This window comes from Corvus moneduloides, chromosome 17 (genome assembly GCF_009650955.1).
Source record: "Corvus moneduloides isolate bCorMon1 chromosome 17, bCorMon1.pri, whole genome shotgun sequence".
Classification (NCBI taxonomy): Eukaryota; Metazoa; Chordata; class Aves; order Passeriformes; family Corvidae; genus Corvus; species Corvus moneduloides.
The window spans coordinates 12,291,664-12,310,042 of record NC_045492.1 but is presented as its reverse complement, the minus strand read 5'-3'; the positions used below and the strand labels follow the sequence as shown (position 1 = coordinate 12,310,042).

Here is an 18,379-nt window from a genome sequence, read left to right as displayed (position 1 = left end):
TTATCTCAGATCATCAGTGTTTTGGATGACCGAATAAACAGGATTATCCTCTCCCAGTGCCTGTTAAGTCACAACTGTATGGCGATCCTATTAGTGGACAGCAATGGTGTGGGTATAGCCAAGCAGGAGATTAGCTTTTGCTTGCTCTGTGGAGCTGAAAACAGCACCGGGAAATTTTTAATCTCCATGAAGGGGACACTAGAGCTCACAGAAAGAAAATCAAATTCATCTTTATTATCCTTCTCAATCAGCTGCCCCGCTCAAAGGAAAAAAAATTCCCGATTGACAAAGTCATAAACTCCTTTCACTGATACAGCAGCGGATTTGGGATGCCAATGAAAAACATCTTACAAGCACAGCCCTTTTTCATCCCAACTGATCCCAGAATGCTTTACAAGTGCTGCATGCAAATGGCACGTGGGATTAGCAGCACTCTGCAGTGGCCTGCCTCTGTTCCCACTGAGGTTAGAGGGAACAGAAGTGGGACTTGCTGTTGAGTAAAATGTGAACCAGGCTGGAAAACAGCCAGGACACTGAGATCAAGACTTGCATTCATTTGGAAGCTGCTGGCACAATGGCCCTATTGATCAGGACTTTGGGTTTACGTCTTGTCCAAAACAATGTAGCAACTTACAGTGGGGCATGAAATGATGCCATTTTAAACCTGTTGGTTTAAAATAATTCATCATTATTTATTTTTCAAGCGCTCAAAGATAAAAATATTGAAAGAACAAGCAACAGGGGAAATACCCATATCTAAATTAAAATCTTCTTACATAAACTATCTAGATTTTAACTCAGAGCAGCATGCAAGCAAAGCCAGCCAGCTCCCAACCCTCTAATATACATGCACACAGAGAAATAAATTCCTTCAAAAGAAGCTTTGAAGAGCATAATTAAGCAAGAAAGTTACCATATATTAAATTATACATCTAGTAAAAAAGAGTCATTAGCCCAACAAATGGGCTGTTAACGATTTCAGGTTTGCCTAAGGCCACGAGCTAATAAACTAGTGATTAACCACCATTTCTGGGCTGCTGCTGCTGAAAGCTGCAGCCTGGTGTCACAGCACTCGCCCAGGGCTTGGGAACTGCAGAAAAACCAAAACCAGTGAAAAAACCGCACTGGATCTGGGCCATAGAAACTGCCAAAGTTTCAGGGCCTGCTCTGAGGCACCGCGAGCTCCATCTCTTATCCAGATTCCTCACTTCCACCATCCACTGGGATTGCAAAACTTGGGACTTCCCAAGTCCAAGTGGAAGCAGATGGGATAGCCAGGGGAGCCCCTTCCAAGGGAAATTCTCCAGGATGTGTCCCAGCACAGACCATGCCCAGGAGAGCCCTGCCAGGAGAGTCTCCCTGTCACACCCAGCGACACCTCCATGCTGTTCCTCACCTTCTCCACCTCTCTCCTCTGAGGCCACACTTGGGAGACCCTGGCAGTCATTTATATGGAAAGCAACCCCATAAGAGTGTGCTTGGCAGCTTCCTGCAGGCATTTCTTAGCAACTGGTAATAAAAGGAAACAAAACCAGTCCATTTGGTCAGCCAGCTCTCCCCAAAGCACCTGTAGTTACTTTCCTCCTCACAGTTTGAAGAGCTGAGGATGTGGGAACCAAAACTTGCACAAAATAGTCCTTTCCAAGGCTGGGAACAGCAGGAGCAGGGAGGATGGTGCCCACCCACTGCTGTCAGGATGACACCAGAGCTTGCAGAGGTGTTACTTGCACAGGGCAATTGCTTTGAAATGAAAACCTCCAAACAAGTGAGGGGACATTTTTCAACAAAATTTCAGACAAATAAAACACTTCTTTACCAACACATAGTGCAGTAGGTAATATTATAAGTCCAAAGAACCAGATAAATGAAACACTTTCCAAAGGATGGAATTACCCAGCAGTTTGAAGCAGAGAAAGGAAGCACTATCCATAAATTTAAAGAAGTTGTTCATTCCTCAACCATCACACTCAGCAGGCCCAAAGCTCCTCTATTTGGAGTTACTGTGGGTAAGGGACCACCCGCATGAGCTCCCAAAACTTTGCAAGAAGAAATGCCCATCCATGTACATACTGAAATTCACAGAATAATCCAAACCTGGAGGGCGACCCCGGGGCTGAGCCAGCCTGGGCTGCTGGTGCAGAATTCCCATCTCGCCTGGGGAGGTCAGGGATGCTCCAGGAGCCCAGCACAGCACCCCCAGCCCAAGAGCCACCCTGGCAGGGTCAGCTGCTCCCCTCAGTGCCAGGGCATCTCCTCTCTGGCTGATTTCCCCTCACCCCTCACTTCCTGTGGGGCAATGTGGAAGTGTGGAAGCTGAATTTCTTCAGAGCAGCCCCGAGCTGTGCCGGGTGCTTTGCTGTTTGCTGCCCCAGGAGTTGCTAATGGCTTCACCTGACACAGAGTTCTCACACTTCAAATAAATGGGATAAACACAGCACCCTCCACGAAGGTCTAAAAGCAAAACTAGAGATTTGTTTGATTTAACGAAGCCTTTCCTCAAGTACTTTTTAATGCTTTTAACCAACTAGTTTTTAGATGACTTTTTTTAAAATAAAAAGAGAAAATGTTTTCCTCCTTAAGTGTTCTTTCAATTCAGGTCCAAGATTTATACCTCCACATAAGAAATAAAAAAATAAATGGGATCCTGTTTCAGTAGAGACCACAGCAAAAACTCCCACTGGCTGCAGTTACCAACAGAAGAAGGCCCATGTATAAACTTTGGACATAAGATTTTCTGGAAACTATTTACCAATTACTGCAAAGAGTTCACAAATATTTTCTTTTCTCCTACTTTCCTTACAGTGACATTTACAGCACAACTTCAGACATATTGTTGAACTGGTTTTTTGAAATTTGCATTACTGTATCATGTAAGTCATATGCATTTTACCTGATTTTTCATACACATGCTGTATTTTTTTTCCTTTATTATTCCTAGAAAAAGAATATAGATGGATTTCAGCAGCAGTTGCACAGACTTCTGATTAAATATAGCAGTTATTGACTTTCCCTGAAATTCAGATACTTCTGAAAACTAGCTTTTTGGCACCCACTAAGGAACACACTGAACATCTCCTTTAGTTACAAGCCCTCAAAATAAAAAATACTTATGAAGTTCTTACATTTATCTCTAAGAATTCGATCTGAGATCTTACTTAACTCTCCTTGTAGATATATTCAAGGCTGGTCCAGCTCTTGCTGAAGTCAGAAGATCTTCAAGTGCAATCTGCAAGGGCATCACAGTGCAAGACTGGACAAGGTAGAAATCAGACGTAAGAAACTAATTATTCCTTTTAACAGCCTCACCTGTCCTTGCAGGGTTGTACAGCTGAGGTCATTTACAGAGCACCTGCACAAGATCCGAGATCTAAACTTCCCCAGCACACACAGCCCTGCTCTTCAGCCACAGTCCTTAGTATTTAAAATGACCTTTCCAAATTTGTTTTGTTTTTAATATATTAAAAAGTCTTCCCCACTGAAGTGGGCAGATTTTCCAGTGAACTCCAGCACTTAACCCTGCAGCATTTTGCTATTTCAAGATTAGAGCACGGGTTTCAAAATTTGCCCTGAACAACAAATATCTGCATGAAGTTATGATGACGTTGTAGTGAGACTCAGAGTCATCCTGGAATAGAAAACAATCCAAGCAACAATATTTGGCTCTGGATAGAAATTTTCCCAGAAGTTCAGGAGTAATCGCCTCCTTTCTGTTCCAGTTCCAAGTAAGGGCTCCTGTGCACGGCTCCTGAGGTCAACCTGCTGTATAATGTGTCTAAATTAAATATTCCACCATGAATCATTTATATTATACCTTTCCCAATTATTTTAGTTCCAAAGATGACTTTTTGAAGGGGGGTAGTCCTGAAACAGTTTCACCTTCTGTACAAACACACTTTGTGAGGTCTCCAGCACTTACCTTCGCAAGGAACTACAACAGATTTGCATTATTTCTTATTGAAACCAGTTTGGTTTGCTATAAAAAAAAAGTCCAGCTGGAATGTTTTATTACCACAGATGACCACAAGATGGAAATCCTTTTCCATAAGATGTCTCCTGATTAGAAAAAGTACTAATTTAAAAAACCAAAAAAACAGCCTCTTTTCAGGAAAATGTTGTAGAGGAAGCAAAGGAGGATTCTCATCCCATCAGCAAGCTGTTTTGGAGGCTTCAGCGATTTTAATTTGATCAAACCCAAGCCTTTCCCTGGGAAATTTTCCCTTTCCCAGGAAGGGCTCAGTTCCACTCAGAAATCATTCTGATGGAAACCTCTCTCTGATCACTGCGCCAGCAGCTCAGACACACCGGGCACAGGAAAGCACCACGGATGTGTTCACTGTTACATTTGGAAATGTGAAGGATAAACTAAACTCTTCCCTCATACCATCACAGGTTATTTTTAGAGTTAAAAAGCTTTCTGAGGAACGGCTCCAGCCACCTAAAGCCTGGGATGGCAGAACTCAGGGAGCTCAGCGGCGTTGTACCCAACCTGCCACACTGCTCCCTGCACCCCCAAAGCCACAGGCCTGGGATCTAAATGCTAAATGTCATTTATTTTTGCTATTGCTTATTTACAAAAATGTGCAGAGGCTTGCACTGGGATGGCACCGGGCATAAACAGAACTAAAAGGCCATTCCTGTCCCCAGGGGCAGGGTCAGGGAAGAGGGCAGAGGGGGGGGAGATGCGTCCCTCTCCCACCTCCAAAGTTCCGCGGGACCTTCTGCAGCTCAGGAGGGTGGTGATGCTGCAGGGACCCTCATGTGCACCCAGCCAGGCTCACCCCAAATGCTTTTGAACAAACTATTGCTAGCAAAGAGATGAAAGAGGTGCTCCCATGATTTCCATTATCTGATCGTGTTTTCCACTCTAAATCTAATTGAGGCAGCAAGCAGGGAGCAGCACTTTGAGACAGACAAGACATTTGCATCTGTTTTGCTGATTACAGGAGCTGCACATTTCACTTTAAACATCAATGGGTTGCAACTGCTATTCAAATGATATGGAAATTGCTACTTTATACTGAAATGTCCCTCAAGCAACAAAGGAAAAGATTAGCACAGAGCTTTGGTTTTTATCTTTTCTCTTCTTTTCATTTTAATAAAACACCGTGGTGGCAGTGGAAAACTCTTTGATGGCTCATGAACAACACCTGTACCTTCGAACATTTTATTTGTACCAAGTTGCAGAACATTTGAAGCCTTTTGTGCAACTATTATGACAATTTCTAACTAAAATATTCTTTATCTGAGACACTGAATTAACTTTATTTTCACAAGACTTCTTCACCAGAAAAATATACACATACAGGCTATACGGATAATTGTTCAAGGTAATGAAGGATATCACCACCAATTTATGATTATTTAAATGGGTGTCACTGGCTTCTGATGTACCTTTACGGTTCTGATGTACCAACAAAGGGTTTCAAGAAGAACATCAGCCTTGACCCCTCTCAGCAGGGCTATCCTGAATCTGAAGAAAAAGTAAAAGCACATTACAAACAAAGTTATTGTTTAAAAAATCCAATGTAGACACATTGACAGAATTAATTTGTAAAAGTCTGTCTAAAGAGACTGACTCACAACACTTCTATTCTGATGTCAAAGATTTGAGGCTTTGGGGTGCTGAAAGGTGGGAAATTATCAGCTCTCGACCAAATCAGATACATTGCTATTCTTGACATTAATTATTTTAGAAACTAGAACACTGAACTCAGCCTGTGGGGTTCTGTGTCCCATCAGCATCTAGCACAGATCTGGTGAGAAACTTTCAATTCTTCATAAGCAGGTTCAGAAGAGAGATGCAAACAGGATGAGCAAACACAGCAGCTCCTTTCTTCCAGGAACAAGTTTCAGTGCATCACCCAGATGCAGTGCCCAACCCAGAACTGCCTACATCACCCAGGGGCACAAATCCTGCTCTTACCCACGTGCCCCCGCAATCCCACTACCTTTAGTGGGTTTTTTTCTCTCACAAGTGTAAAAAGAACAACGTTACTTCAAAACATTCACGCTGCATTCATCACTCTAAACCCATCACAGCACATCCACACTGGAACTCTGATACCCACACTCGCACTTTTGGTTTTGTTAGTCCCACATGAATATTTATGCCCATTTCCATGATGTGTCCCCCGGTTCGCACAGGGCGCAGGTTGTTTCAGCAGCTGAAAGCCATTAACATCTGACAGCTGCTGAAAGAGCTCTTTGGGAACAAATAGGTGGTGCCGGGCATTGTGGAGCCGGCAGGTGATTACGGCATCATTACGGGCTGCATCTTCCTTGGCAGCTGCACGGACAAGGAGGGCTCTTCATGCACTGCTCAGACCTGCCTGGTGCAGGGGAGATTTAATTATCATCACCACATAATGGGCAGTTTGTGGAAGGCGAAGACCTGGCAGGAGCAGATAGTGGGCAAACACAGGGCACGGCTCGCAGTAATTACCCTCCAAAGCGGAGCACAGCTCTGGCTGGAGCAGCAGATGCTGCCGCCCATCAGCATCTCCACACGCAGCATATGTTCAAGTGGAACTCGAAAACAAGGCAGCAGAACGCTGCTTGCAGAGCTACAGGATGCTTGGGATGGGGGTGAGGCGGGGGGTGTGCTCAGGGAGGAAACTGGGATTGTCACAGGGAAAATCTGGGAGCAGAGAGAAGATACCCAGCACACAGGGCATGGATGAATACTGAGAGGGGCCAGGGAGGAAAATATTCCTGGGCCTTCAACCTACCAACATCCTCCGTTCCAAGACCTGCTTTGGGGATTTTATTCTCAGGGAGGGAGAGTGGGATGAGCCAACAAATTGTGCTCAGAGGAAGAGGGAGATGATCCTCGTGCCCTGAGAGGGTAAGGACCATGATTTTCCACCCCAAGTGGGCAGCTGTGGGAAGGTGGACAAAGTGCCACTCACGTTTAACCCCTCCAGGTGGAACAGGCTGCGCACAAGGCAAGCAAAAGATGCTGCTCGAGTTTTGTTCAAGTCATGGCATATTGCTTTGTCAAAAACAAAATAAAAGCTGTTAAATGCAACAGAAGAGAGGTACAGCACAAGACAGCCCTTCTGAGATGCTGGAAATGCTTGTCTTCATACCCCACTAATGAACACAGTCATTCCACTCAAGGCAATTACATAAGTTATTTAAAAAATAATTATGTAAAAGCAGGAAATGTCAATGTGCACATTACTTCCTTTCAAACCATTTTCTTGGCAACCAACCCATCTGTTCTACCTCAATTCTTCTTCCAAAAGAGAATTAATGTTCATCTTCATAAACTTAACATGTCAGGAAGTTCTGAAATGACTTTACCTACACAGCATCACCTTCCTTGTGACGCTGTTGCTTTCACCACACTTCAATCTTTTTTTGCTTCTAACTCTGTGTGAATAATTACCATTGTAAACACATTCATACACCAGTTTTCAAAAGAAAAAAAGGCCATACTCAATAGCAACATAAATTTGGGATGTAAATTGCCACACAGCACAGTCACATTATAAACAACGCTGTCCATGTACAGCTCCAGTGCCTTTGATGCCCAGCCAGAATTAGATCTTTTCAACATTTTCTTATTAAGGATAAATTACAAAACAAACCAAGCGTGCTCGAGTGAGAGGGCCTTGATGTGAACAGTGTCCAGGTGCCAGGGTTTCTTTGTTTGATGTTGATAGAGCCTTTCAAATATTGCAGCCTTTTCTCTGGAGACATATAAAGACTCAGAATCCATGGTTTTAGTAAAAACATCATTCCTGGATAATGTCCACCTGAGGAGAGAATCATACCTTTTGATTTTGCCTGGGCTCACAAGAAGGGATGGCACAAGAGGTGACTGTGTGTGTGTACTGTGTGTAGGGAGCTACTTTTCAGTGTCACATCACCAGCTGGAAGGAAGAAGATGACCCTGGGGATAATCCAGGTGGATCCTAAGGTCAGTCCATGGAGCAGCCGCCACCACTGCCTTTGGAGGAACATTTCCAAGGTCTGAGGGAGCCAGGAAAGAGCGAGGCATCCCTGGGCCAGGAGCTGCGGGAAGGCAGCTGGATGCTGTGGGAGCAGCAGGACACTGAGGAGGCTCTGATCCACCTCCTCACCTCCTCACGGCAGCTCAGCTTCTCCTGAGCACGGAGGGGATCTGGCCTCGCTCTCCCAGCAGAGTTTTCCCATGTTCTCTGTACATGCTTACTATTATAAGCACAATCGTGGTGAATGTTTGTGCAAGTCATTAGCTCTGAGTTTTCTCAGTACTTTATACATCTTTGTTACTATTCTTAATTTCACTTGTATTTTTGGAAATACACCCCACTTCCCTGGAAGCAGATGCACAATATGGCTCTAATTCACAAACCTGGAACCCAATAAGAACAGCAAACACTTATGCCTAAAATCATCAGTGAAGAGCTGACCTCCATTATCCAGTCCCAGGGCTCACAAAACGCTCATTGCTGCATGTTTGTGCAATGTATTTTTAAAGCAGGCACTGTTTAAAATATGCACAATTAATATTAACGAAGACCTGTCGTTCTCAGTGCGAGTGGCTGGGACAAGTGCTGCCTTCTGTCTGGTGTGCAGTGACCTTTAGATGTATTTTTAGGCACTGTCCTATAAGTAATGTGTCTTGCACAAATTACTTCTGCCCAGATATAAAGCAACGTCAACCAGAGGAGGGAGAGAGAGCAACATGGGGGGATGAGAATTTGTGCTTTCTAAAATTGGGAGAAACAGAAAAATACCAGGTTTTATATGAGGATTTTTGAACTGAATCATTTTCTCTCTCATACAGGGCCATGGGTAAGGGCATTCACACTGGACTGAAGTGTAGTGTGATTCTCCCATTTTTGAGCAAAGAAGATTGCACCAAACAGTTCCTTGCAAGAAAAACAGAATTAGTAAAATCAATTATATATTTGATTAGAAATGTTTGTGTCTCCCAGAGAGGACAAAGATTAATTTAGGTAACTACTAAAAATTTTCAATCTTGGTAACTTTAAGCTAAAAACTAAAGTTAGAAGAAACCTGTGTGGAAAAATACTGTGGAAAGTGATTGCTCTCCTAGCCACGGGAAAAATCAAACTCCACTATGCTGTGTGGTATATAAGTGGCTCACACAGTTACATATAAATATATATCAATAAGGGAAAGGTCTAGGAAATTACATGAAAGATTAGGACAATATAAGGTTGTGAAGAAAACAAAATAACTGTATCTGCCAACTAAAAATAATGGGTTTGTCTGTGTGGTTACCCCACAGAAAAAACCCTCATGTACCTGTTTCTACCCACTCAAAATTAGAAAAATCAAGTGTCAGAGATTAATTCTCAGCATCTGAAAGATGAAAGACGATCTAAGATGGCTTTTAAATTTATTTAGTGAAGATTTCTGAAATTAAAAAAAAAAAAGTAGGGGAATAAAACTCAATGTAGAATTACTTCTGATGTAGAGAAAAAAACAGGATAAAGGATCACTTACTTTAGGTGACTCTGCCAGACAATTTTCTTCCCTGCTACATCATGGTCAGGTTCCTTATGAAGCTCATTTCTTTAAAAGTCACCCACAAAGGCCCAATGGCAACAAAATGGCTTGCTTTAACTGACACCAAACTATGAAGAAATTAAAAAAAAAAAAAATCCCATTAAATCAAATTGAGAGGTGTAGTCTGTAGCAGTTTTTCATTTAAGACTTGGATAATAAATTCCTCTGGTGTAATGGTGCCACCAGCAGATAATAGTTAGAACTGGTTTTAGTTGTAAAAACTGCATGGATACAAATTTCTCTGTGGAGGTTATTTAAGCTTCCAAGAACATATCCTTTCTTTTTTTAAAAAGAGTATTTTGATAAGAACATGGAGCTAAAAATTGATTCTAAATGTGATCTATCAGTAGATAAAACTTTGGGTTCAGAATCCTCAGTGTAAGTTCCTCTATGATTTATAAAGACAGGGAAGTGTTTGGGACAACATGGGGGTTTTTCCCACAGTAAAAACTGGTGATTTTTTCATGCCCAAACAACTGGCAAACATTGGAGCAGTAACAACAACATTAAACTGTGAGAACTGAATGACTGGAACTCCTCAGTTTTGTCTGTATGGACACTGATCTGATAAACACTGAATATCTGAGTGGAGCAACTCCTTTTGTCCAGAGAGATCCAGGATCTGGCACTTCTGATGCAGAGGGAGAATTGAGGGGACTTGTTCCTCCAGCCACTGCAGAGCTGACATTCCCAACATTACTGTCACCTTTTTACCTACAGCACCATCATTACATTTACAATCATCACTTCTCATTCATATTTACATAGAGGGTTCAGGAATTTGGAACATAATTACAGTGGGAGGAAGTCCCTGCCATGCAGGTATGGATTTCCTTTCAGACAAGGAACTGGGAGTTAGATCATGGTTGCAGCAATGTCTTTGAACTAAACTCAACTGCTCTAAGAGTTACTCCAGACTGAAATATAAATAGGGCAATATGAGAACCAGATCAGTTCTCAGCAAGATCATTTAACACAAATCTTCCATCGGCTGATTTACTGATTTGGAGTACAAGGATATTTGTAGGAAACACACAAATTCTGCAATCCTTCACAGCCACAGCCTCTCCTTGTGCTGCTCTCAGGTTTAATGGAGCTAATCTGGAGCACTCCTGGCTGCCCTGCAGGGCCCCCAGTGCTCAAACCACAGCTGAAAGTCACTGTCCCCCGTTGTGCACTCACACTATTGCACCTGCATATTTTATTTCTCACACAAAAGGTCAAAAGCTTGCCAGCAGGCTGCCTGCCTCCTCAGACACACAATGCGTGCAGGAAAATAACTCCAAGGAGCTGCTTGCTGTAATTTCCTGCAATTTAAGACTATTTATTTTTAAAACTTTTGCTGCCAACCTCCCCATCTGACTGTCACCCTCTTGCTGAATTTCACCATCAGAACACAGTAATTTATTAGCGATCAAATCCAACCGGTTATTTGACTGTCTTGGTTTTAAATACGACTCAGGCTTTTTAGGCTTTTTAGCTCTGAATCCTTCGGGCTCTCTATAATTAATGTTCCTTTAGCAGAGGCAGTGAGGGGCTGGCTGTGCACAGCCCCTGTTAACCCTTTGCTGAGACCACCACAACCCCACAGCGAGGCAAAGGGGTCACCACGAATTACTCACTCCATTATTTCTACTTCTGGCATTTGGGAATTAATCTTTCCTAGAAGTGGGATGAGTACAGCCACCCTCTACCCACGTGATTAGAAACTGGTCTGTGCATGCAAATGTTAATTAACAGATGGGGGGTCACACCCACACATATGGCATTTGGGGAACTACCACAAAGCTTTCGTGGCAGCTGAAGGGATTTGAGAGGAGAGCAGGGGGGTGATCAAGTGAAAGGCTGGATATCTGCAGTGTCAGGTGTGTCTATGGTCACTGCAGCAGGAAAGGTGGATGGGATAACCAGGGATAAGCCAGCAATTGAGCCACTTTCTGGGGAAAGGGACCTGGGGGTCCTGGTGGCCAAAAAGATCAATATGGGTGACCAGGGAGCTGTGGTGGCAGAGAGCCAACAGGATGCTGGGCTGCACCAACAAGGGCATCACCAGCAGAGATAAAATCATCATCCCACTCAATCCAGCACTTGTCAGGCCTCACCTGAAATACTGAGTTCAGTTTTGATCCCTGCTATGCAAAAAGGATGTGGAAAGGCTGGAGAGGGTCCAGAGAAGGACCACAAAGATCAGCAAAGAACTGGGAAGCTGCCCCATGAGGACAGGCTGAGAGAACTGGAGTTGTTCACCCTTGAGAAAAGAAGGCTTAGGGAGACCTCCTCACCACGTTCCAGGCTATAAAGAGGATGGAAATTCCCTTTTTACAGGGAGTCACATGGAAAAGACAAGTGGCAATGGGTACAAGTTACTCCTGGGGAGATTCCACTTGGACACAAGTGGGAAATTTCTCACAATGAGAAATTTCCAATCAGCCATTGGAAAAATCTCCCTGGGGGAGTGGTGGATTCCCCAGTGCTGGACACTTCTAAGATTCAGCTGGGCAGGATGCTGGGCCATCCTGTCAAGGCTGTGCTTTTGCCTAGAAAGGTTCCATCATGATCCTTGAGGTCCTTTCCAGCCTGGTATTCTATGGCTCTATGAAAAATATTTATGAGTAAATATTGAATTTATTCCTACATTGAAAGATAATCTCCTGTGCTCTTTAGGTCAATATTATCATACCCCAGAGAGGTCAAATAGCAGATATTTGGCAAAAACTAAAAACCACTACACAGTAAAAGGAGGTCAAGAGTGAGCACATTTTCCTTTAAATTTTAGCATCTTGTTACCATACTTTTTTTTTCCTCCAGCTATGTGACCTATAGCCATGAATGGCAAAAAAATACAACCTAGAAGAGGAAAACAACAATATTAATCAAGGTCTACTCTCAGATATATATTTTTCCTAGTGAGTATTTCATAGTTAGGAGGGCTGAATTTGACCTCGAAACATTTCAATAATCTCTCGTAAAACAAATTCACAGAAAAATTACTATATTTGATATTTACTTATTAGAAATTGCAACTGCCATTGGAATTCTGAAGGGGCTGCCCTAAGAAAGCCTTGTCCTTTTCTGGGTAAACTATTTAAGGCAGTATCCTTGACTGAACTTCCAGCATTTTAGCTAATTTGACCATGTTTGTCTTCCACCCAAAGCACTCCCAGCAAAAATAGCTGCCAGAGCTCCTGTGCAGCAGTTGACTCAAGAACTCTGGTTTTTGCAGTTCTCTTCTGCTGTATTTTAAGAAGATTTTTTCCCAAGTCTCTTATCAAATAGCTTTTAGTAGTGACAGATATGTTTGGTGTAAGCCTGCTGGTTTCCCATGAGCGAGAGCTTTGGGGAGACTTTCAGGAGTATATTTGAATTATAGACACTGAATGAATCATAAACAAATACCAAGATCTCTGGTAGGCACAAAATACTGCTTTCTGTTTTGATGAATAAATGGCAAAAGGCGTAAACAATGACCACAATATCAGATTATTGTTGTTATTGAACTAATGTAAAAAATGTAAAATTCTATTCTGAACCACACATTTGTTATTTCAAAGGAATTTCCAGCAAAGAAAGCAACTTTACAGCCTGCATGCATATTCTACTGGACTAAGAGGAGTCTGAAACCTATAAACAATTTGTACTAATCTAATTACAAATGTACTAATCTGTGCTGGCACAAGACCATGCTGCTACCTACTTATTTCATAATAGTAAGGACAAGTTTAAATTAATACTTGCATGAGAGGTATGTGATGTAAAACCATTATGTCTCTGACAGCACAGCTTTTATCAGTGTGGAAAATCCCAGCAATTTCACTGAATAAAAACGAAACCTGACTGGATAAATTGCAACAGGAGAGCAAAGCGTTGTTATCCCTACAGTGTTTAGAGACAGCTTCTCCCTATCACACTGCCTTGGAGCCGGTACAGAAAAATCCAGGAAGGAGGAAACAACAGCAGATTAAAAACCATGACAGCACTTTCCAGAAAATGTTCTTCTGCCCCTGCCTGTGTGTCAGTGTGGGTCTGAAGGAACATGCCTGAACCTGCAAACCAGCCCCAGAGAGCACTGGAGAGGAACCGGCCTTTGTTCAGAGCAACGCCGGGTTACCCCTGCACTTCTTCATTCTGTCAGCCTCTGGGAACCACAGAAAACTGATCCAGGGCACACACAGCCTGAGAGGGAATGAAAATGCCTGGCCATAAACAGGCTCGTGCAATGCTGGATGCTCACTCACCTTCCTCACCAGTGGTTGGGTAATCACAATCCTTTGTGGAGCTTTGACAGAAAACAAACACTGCAGCTTCTTGCACGAGTAAAGATTTTTGCTTCCCATCCCTTCGGCCTCTCTGGTAAAAGAGAAATTTCCCTATGGGCAAAGAAAGAGTCTATTAAAATAGGAAGTTTGAGGTAAAAAAAAACACAGTCTGATTGTTGTATTTAACTCCTGCCTTTTCAATTCCTTCTTACTGAGCACAACCTCTGTTTAGTATTTCTTATTCCTCATGTAATAAAGTCCTAACTGCCAAGGGCTGACTGACTGATAATGGTGTTATTTCCCTAGTTTCACTCAGCAATGCAACCACAAAGCTTTTGGATTTCAGGGCCTCGTGAAAGGGTGGAAAAAAAGTTAATTTTGTGGCAGGGCTGCTGCTTGTGTTCTGTTACTGTTCACTCTCCAACAGAAAAGGTTTTTGTATTAAATTGTAATGAAGCCACTGGACAAACTCAGGAAAAATGAATCAATCACTGTAAGAAGAAGATGCAATATTTCAAGTTAAATACTATGAATTATGTATAGTCATTCATGCTGCCTATTGATATTTGTTGTGAAGTAACAACAGCTTGTGTATTCATCAAAGGATTTAACACTAAATGGTAATTTTATGTTTAAATCACAATTACTTCCCTGTTTCAGAATGGGACTATTTCCTTATTCACCTACCAACAAGAGAAAACATCGTTGGATTGAGGAAGAAAAAATCAAAATAACTTTCTCCATTTATATATCATGAAGGAACTTCCTTGATTTAAAGCCTAGGATGAAGTTCACTGCCAAGTATAGATTTACCAACAGTCACTGCCTGATGCTCTTCGAGAGGAGCTGCATCCTCAGGGTGCAATTACAGCAATTATCTGGATGGATCTTCTCATCAGTGACCTTTGACTCATCCCCTACGAACCGTCAGTCTCCATCACCAGATGGGGAAAGCAGTTTTATTGTTTGCACTCGTCAGCTGCTTCTGAGAGGAGGAACCCCCCGAAGCACAGCCTGGCTGCCCACCGTGCCCTCCCTGCAGAGGGGCAGCCCTGGCAGGAACTGCAACTCCCTCCAGGCTGCTGTCCTGGCAGGATGAGCAGCAGCACCCTGGATGCTCCTGCATCCCTCAGAGGCATTGAGAGGAAAACAGAAAAATATCACTTTGTATCCAAAGTACAGGTAGGTGCATTGCCTCATCTTGAAAGGTGGGGTTTGTTGGTTGTGCATCACTCTTTGGAAGTTTGCCCCAAAAGAAGAGACAGCTGTCTCACTTTGCCTCTAACTAGAATAGAATGAATTCACTGAACTAACTGAATTTACTATAAACTTACACCTCTGCAAAGATGAACCACAGCCTTACCTTAACGCTATTATGACATTTATTATTCCACAATTTTTACTGAAGCAAAACTCCTGCAAAAGTTTTGTCAGAGGGCATAGCCTGGAGGGTACAGCTCATGTAAAATTAAACAATTTCAATTCACAGTCAGTAAAGCTAAATGATGAAGGGATAAACAACTCCATTCAAGCAGCAGGACATTTAAAATGGGATTGGCAAATACCAACTATAAACAGCTTTACAACTTTCACTTTACAGTGAAACAGCTGATCAGCTCCTGTAACTAAAGGAAAAATCACCTTTGCCTTAAAGGGACTTTAGCTTAGTTCTCCCAGCTTACAGCTCTTCCAGAAAAAGAATGGCAGTTCCAGGCTTAATTATAATCACCATTAGCTGCTACCTACCACTTAATTAGTTGGTAATAAAAGCAAGGCTCTTTCTTATCAAACCAATCAGCAGTGTCACTCCTTTGCATTCCTCCCATTAGCTGCAGATGTTGTTATGTGGACAGGGCAGGGATAGAACCAGTAATAGTCAATCTGGGAAAAAAACCCCAATCTCAAAAGCTAAAAATAAAATAATTTAGAGAGGCAACTCAAACAGTCAACTACCGATGGAGATCGAAACTAAATTCATTATCAAGTGCCAATTCGAAGTGAAAACAGATTGAACCAAAACTGTTCAAAAATGCTTTCCCATTTTGTAACACTCACACCCCTAACGCCAGACAGAGCCCAGCTGTTTCTGTGACTGACTTCAAACAATAGCTGGGCTGTTTAAAAGTTCGAAAGCTGTTTAAAACAGGGAATGATGTTTGCCTGAAGACATACTGTATTAATGCAAATTGCTTTCAAATGCACATCCCGCTTCTTAAACAAAACAAACCCAAGATATTAAACTGAGTGGAAGTTACTGCTAGAGCCATACATAACCTGCCAGCCATAATTCAGTCACCCATTAGGGACTGCATGGAGTGAGCCTGCATTCAGAGAAACACAGCAAAAGGGGCCTCTGTTTGTAGCAAAGGAAAGTGTTTTTCATTTCACTGTTCCTACTTTAGAAAGGCCTTAAGACTATAGAGTCTGTGTCTCCTTTTTGGACCTTCCAATTAGCACCAGATGAAACCCTGTGTCTGCTCCTTCCAAGATGCTGCATGCCACTCGTGCCCATGGCTGTTAGTCATGCTGCCACAGTGCCTTCCTATCAGCTTAAGCACTGACCTTTAAGAAGTTATAAATGTTATTTCAGCTTTAATATTCCGATTTTAATGTCTCTGGCAGTGATTAACAGCACTAGCTTTATGTCTTTAGATCCTTGCCTATTTGCTCACCACCTTCTGCTAATGTAACTTAATCATCACATGCTGCAGCACCCCAAGTTTCTATTTCTGGTTCAGTGAGACTGAAGTAGTAATAAGCACAGCACACTGTATCATCAGTGGGTTTCATTGCTCCTGAAGGCAAGAGGATTAAATCAGAGATTCATTTTGTTCTGTGTCATCTTTCTCATCTGCACAATGGAGACAACACAGCTATGGCTGAGAGACGGAGAGGCTTCCTCAAAACAACAACAATTACACTCCCATCTGTTAATTTCTTGTCAGTTATCTTTGCAGTATAGATGTGAGATTGTTAAATAACCAAACTCATGTAACTAACAAAAAAGTTATCACAGTAAAGATCTTCAGGAATGTGCCGACAGACAGCAGACATGTTTCCCCGATCCAGACTCAGCAGTCAGCAAAAAGATTTGAAAGACAGGAAAGAGACTAGTTTGGATACAAAGGAGAGGATGACAGGAACGTTAAGATGACAATTCAAGAAAATTTCTTGGAACAGTCACAAAAATGGAAATCAGCTGGAAATCCACCATTTCCTCATATACTCTTAGAATATGAGGAATAACACTTAGACAGTGACTAAAGACCATCTCATGGCAAAATGTTACATCACAGCATGAGAACTCCTAGTCCTTGTGGTGACACTCACTGAGCACCATTTCCACACTGTTGTGAGATTTCCACACTTGGAGCATACAAAAGAAATCTACTGGATTTGACAAGCTCTTCCTTTATCAAAAGGCCAGCTCACTCCTCATGGCCTGTGTGCCCACTTCACCTCACCTTAAAGGACTTACTTTAAAATTTACCTAACAAATCTGTTGCTTGTTTAAAGCCCTAAAATCTCTTTAAGTAAAGATTTCTTAGATAAGATGCTTAAATTAGCAACAAACAGTAACTATCCTGATACGTTAAAAACATTTATCAGCAACAGAAAATATATTAACACGCCCTAGTGCAGACTCCCTGCGCCTGCCTTGCACTGGCGGCACCAACCTCACCTTCCATGGAGCCAACTCAGCCAAAGGGAAAACACAAACACAGCAAAGGCACTGCAGGGCTGAAGAGGTGTCACAGCCAGCGAACGTGGAGGGACCAGCTGAGCCTGTGCCAGCCCCAGCGGGAGAAAAGTCCCATTCCAGGCACAACAAGGCAGCCTCATCCTATCCCAGCTGGGCTTCAGCAGAAGACAGCAGCGCTCTCCCCATCCTCACTCCTGCTTGGGGTGACAACACTTTGTAGCCTGCTAAGGGAAAGAAACCAGCTCTTTTTATATCGCCCGGACATGGCCAAAGTGATGGAGGGACGGGCCGAGGGAAACTGAGGCAGCAATTCCAGCGGCTCGGAGCGGCTTCCCTTGAGCTCCCACGGCGGCGGCCCCGTGCTGCCACCTGCGGGCAGCGCCGGGAAGGACCGCTCTGGGAGCAGCACCGGGAAGGACCGCTCCGGGACACAGCGCCGGGAATGACCGCTCCGAGACACAGCGCCGGGAATGACCGCTCCGGGACACAACAGCGGGAATGACCGCTCCGGGACACAACAGCTGGAATGACCGCTCCGGGACACAGCGCCGGGAAGGACCGCTCCGGGACACAGCACCTGGAAGGACCGCTCCGGGACACAGCGCCGGGAAGGACCGCTCCGGGACACAGCGCCGGGAAGGACCGCTCCGGGACCCGCACCGGGAAGGACCGCTCTGGGACACAGCACTGGGAATGACCGCTCCGGGACCCGCACCGGGAAGGACCGCTCTGGGACACAGCACCGGGAAGGACCGCTCCGGGACACAGCGCCGGGAATGACCGCTCCGGGACCAGCACCGGGAAGGACCGCTCTGGGACACAGCACCGGGAAGGACCGCTCTGGGAGCAGCACCGGGAATGACCGCTCCGGGACCAGCACCGGGAATGACCGCTC

General features: G+C 43.5%; 1 long non-coding RNA gene across 1 annotated transcript; it reads right to left on the bottom strand.

Moving 5' to 3' along the window:
• Window positions 1–5,148: 5,148 nt before the first annotated feature.
• LOC116452516 lies at window positions 5,149–18,053 on the bottom strand. The gene is made up of 4 exons (XR_004243523.1): window positions 17,464–18,053; window positions 13,761–13,892; window positions 9,463–9,593; window positions 5,149–7,760 (listed from the first exon to the last, which is right to left on the bottom strand). It is a non-coding gene; the product is annotated as an uncharacterized LOC116452516 (long non-coding RNA).
• Window positions 18,054–18,379: the final 326 nt, after the last annotated feature.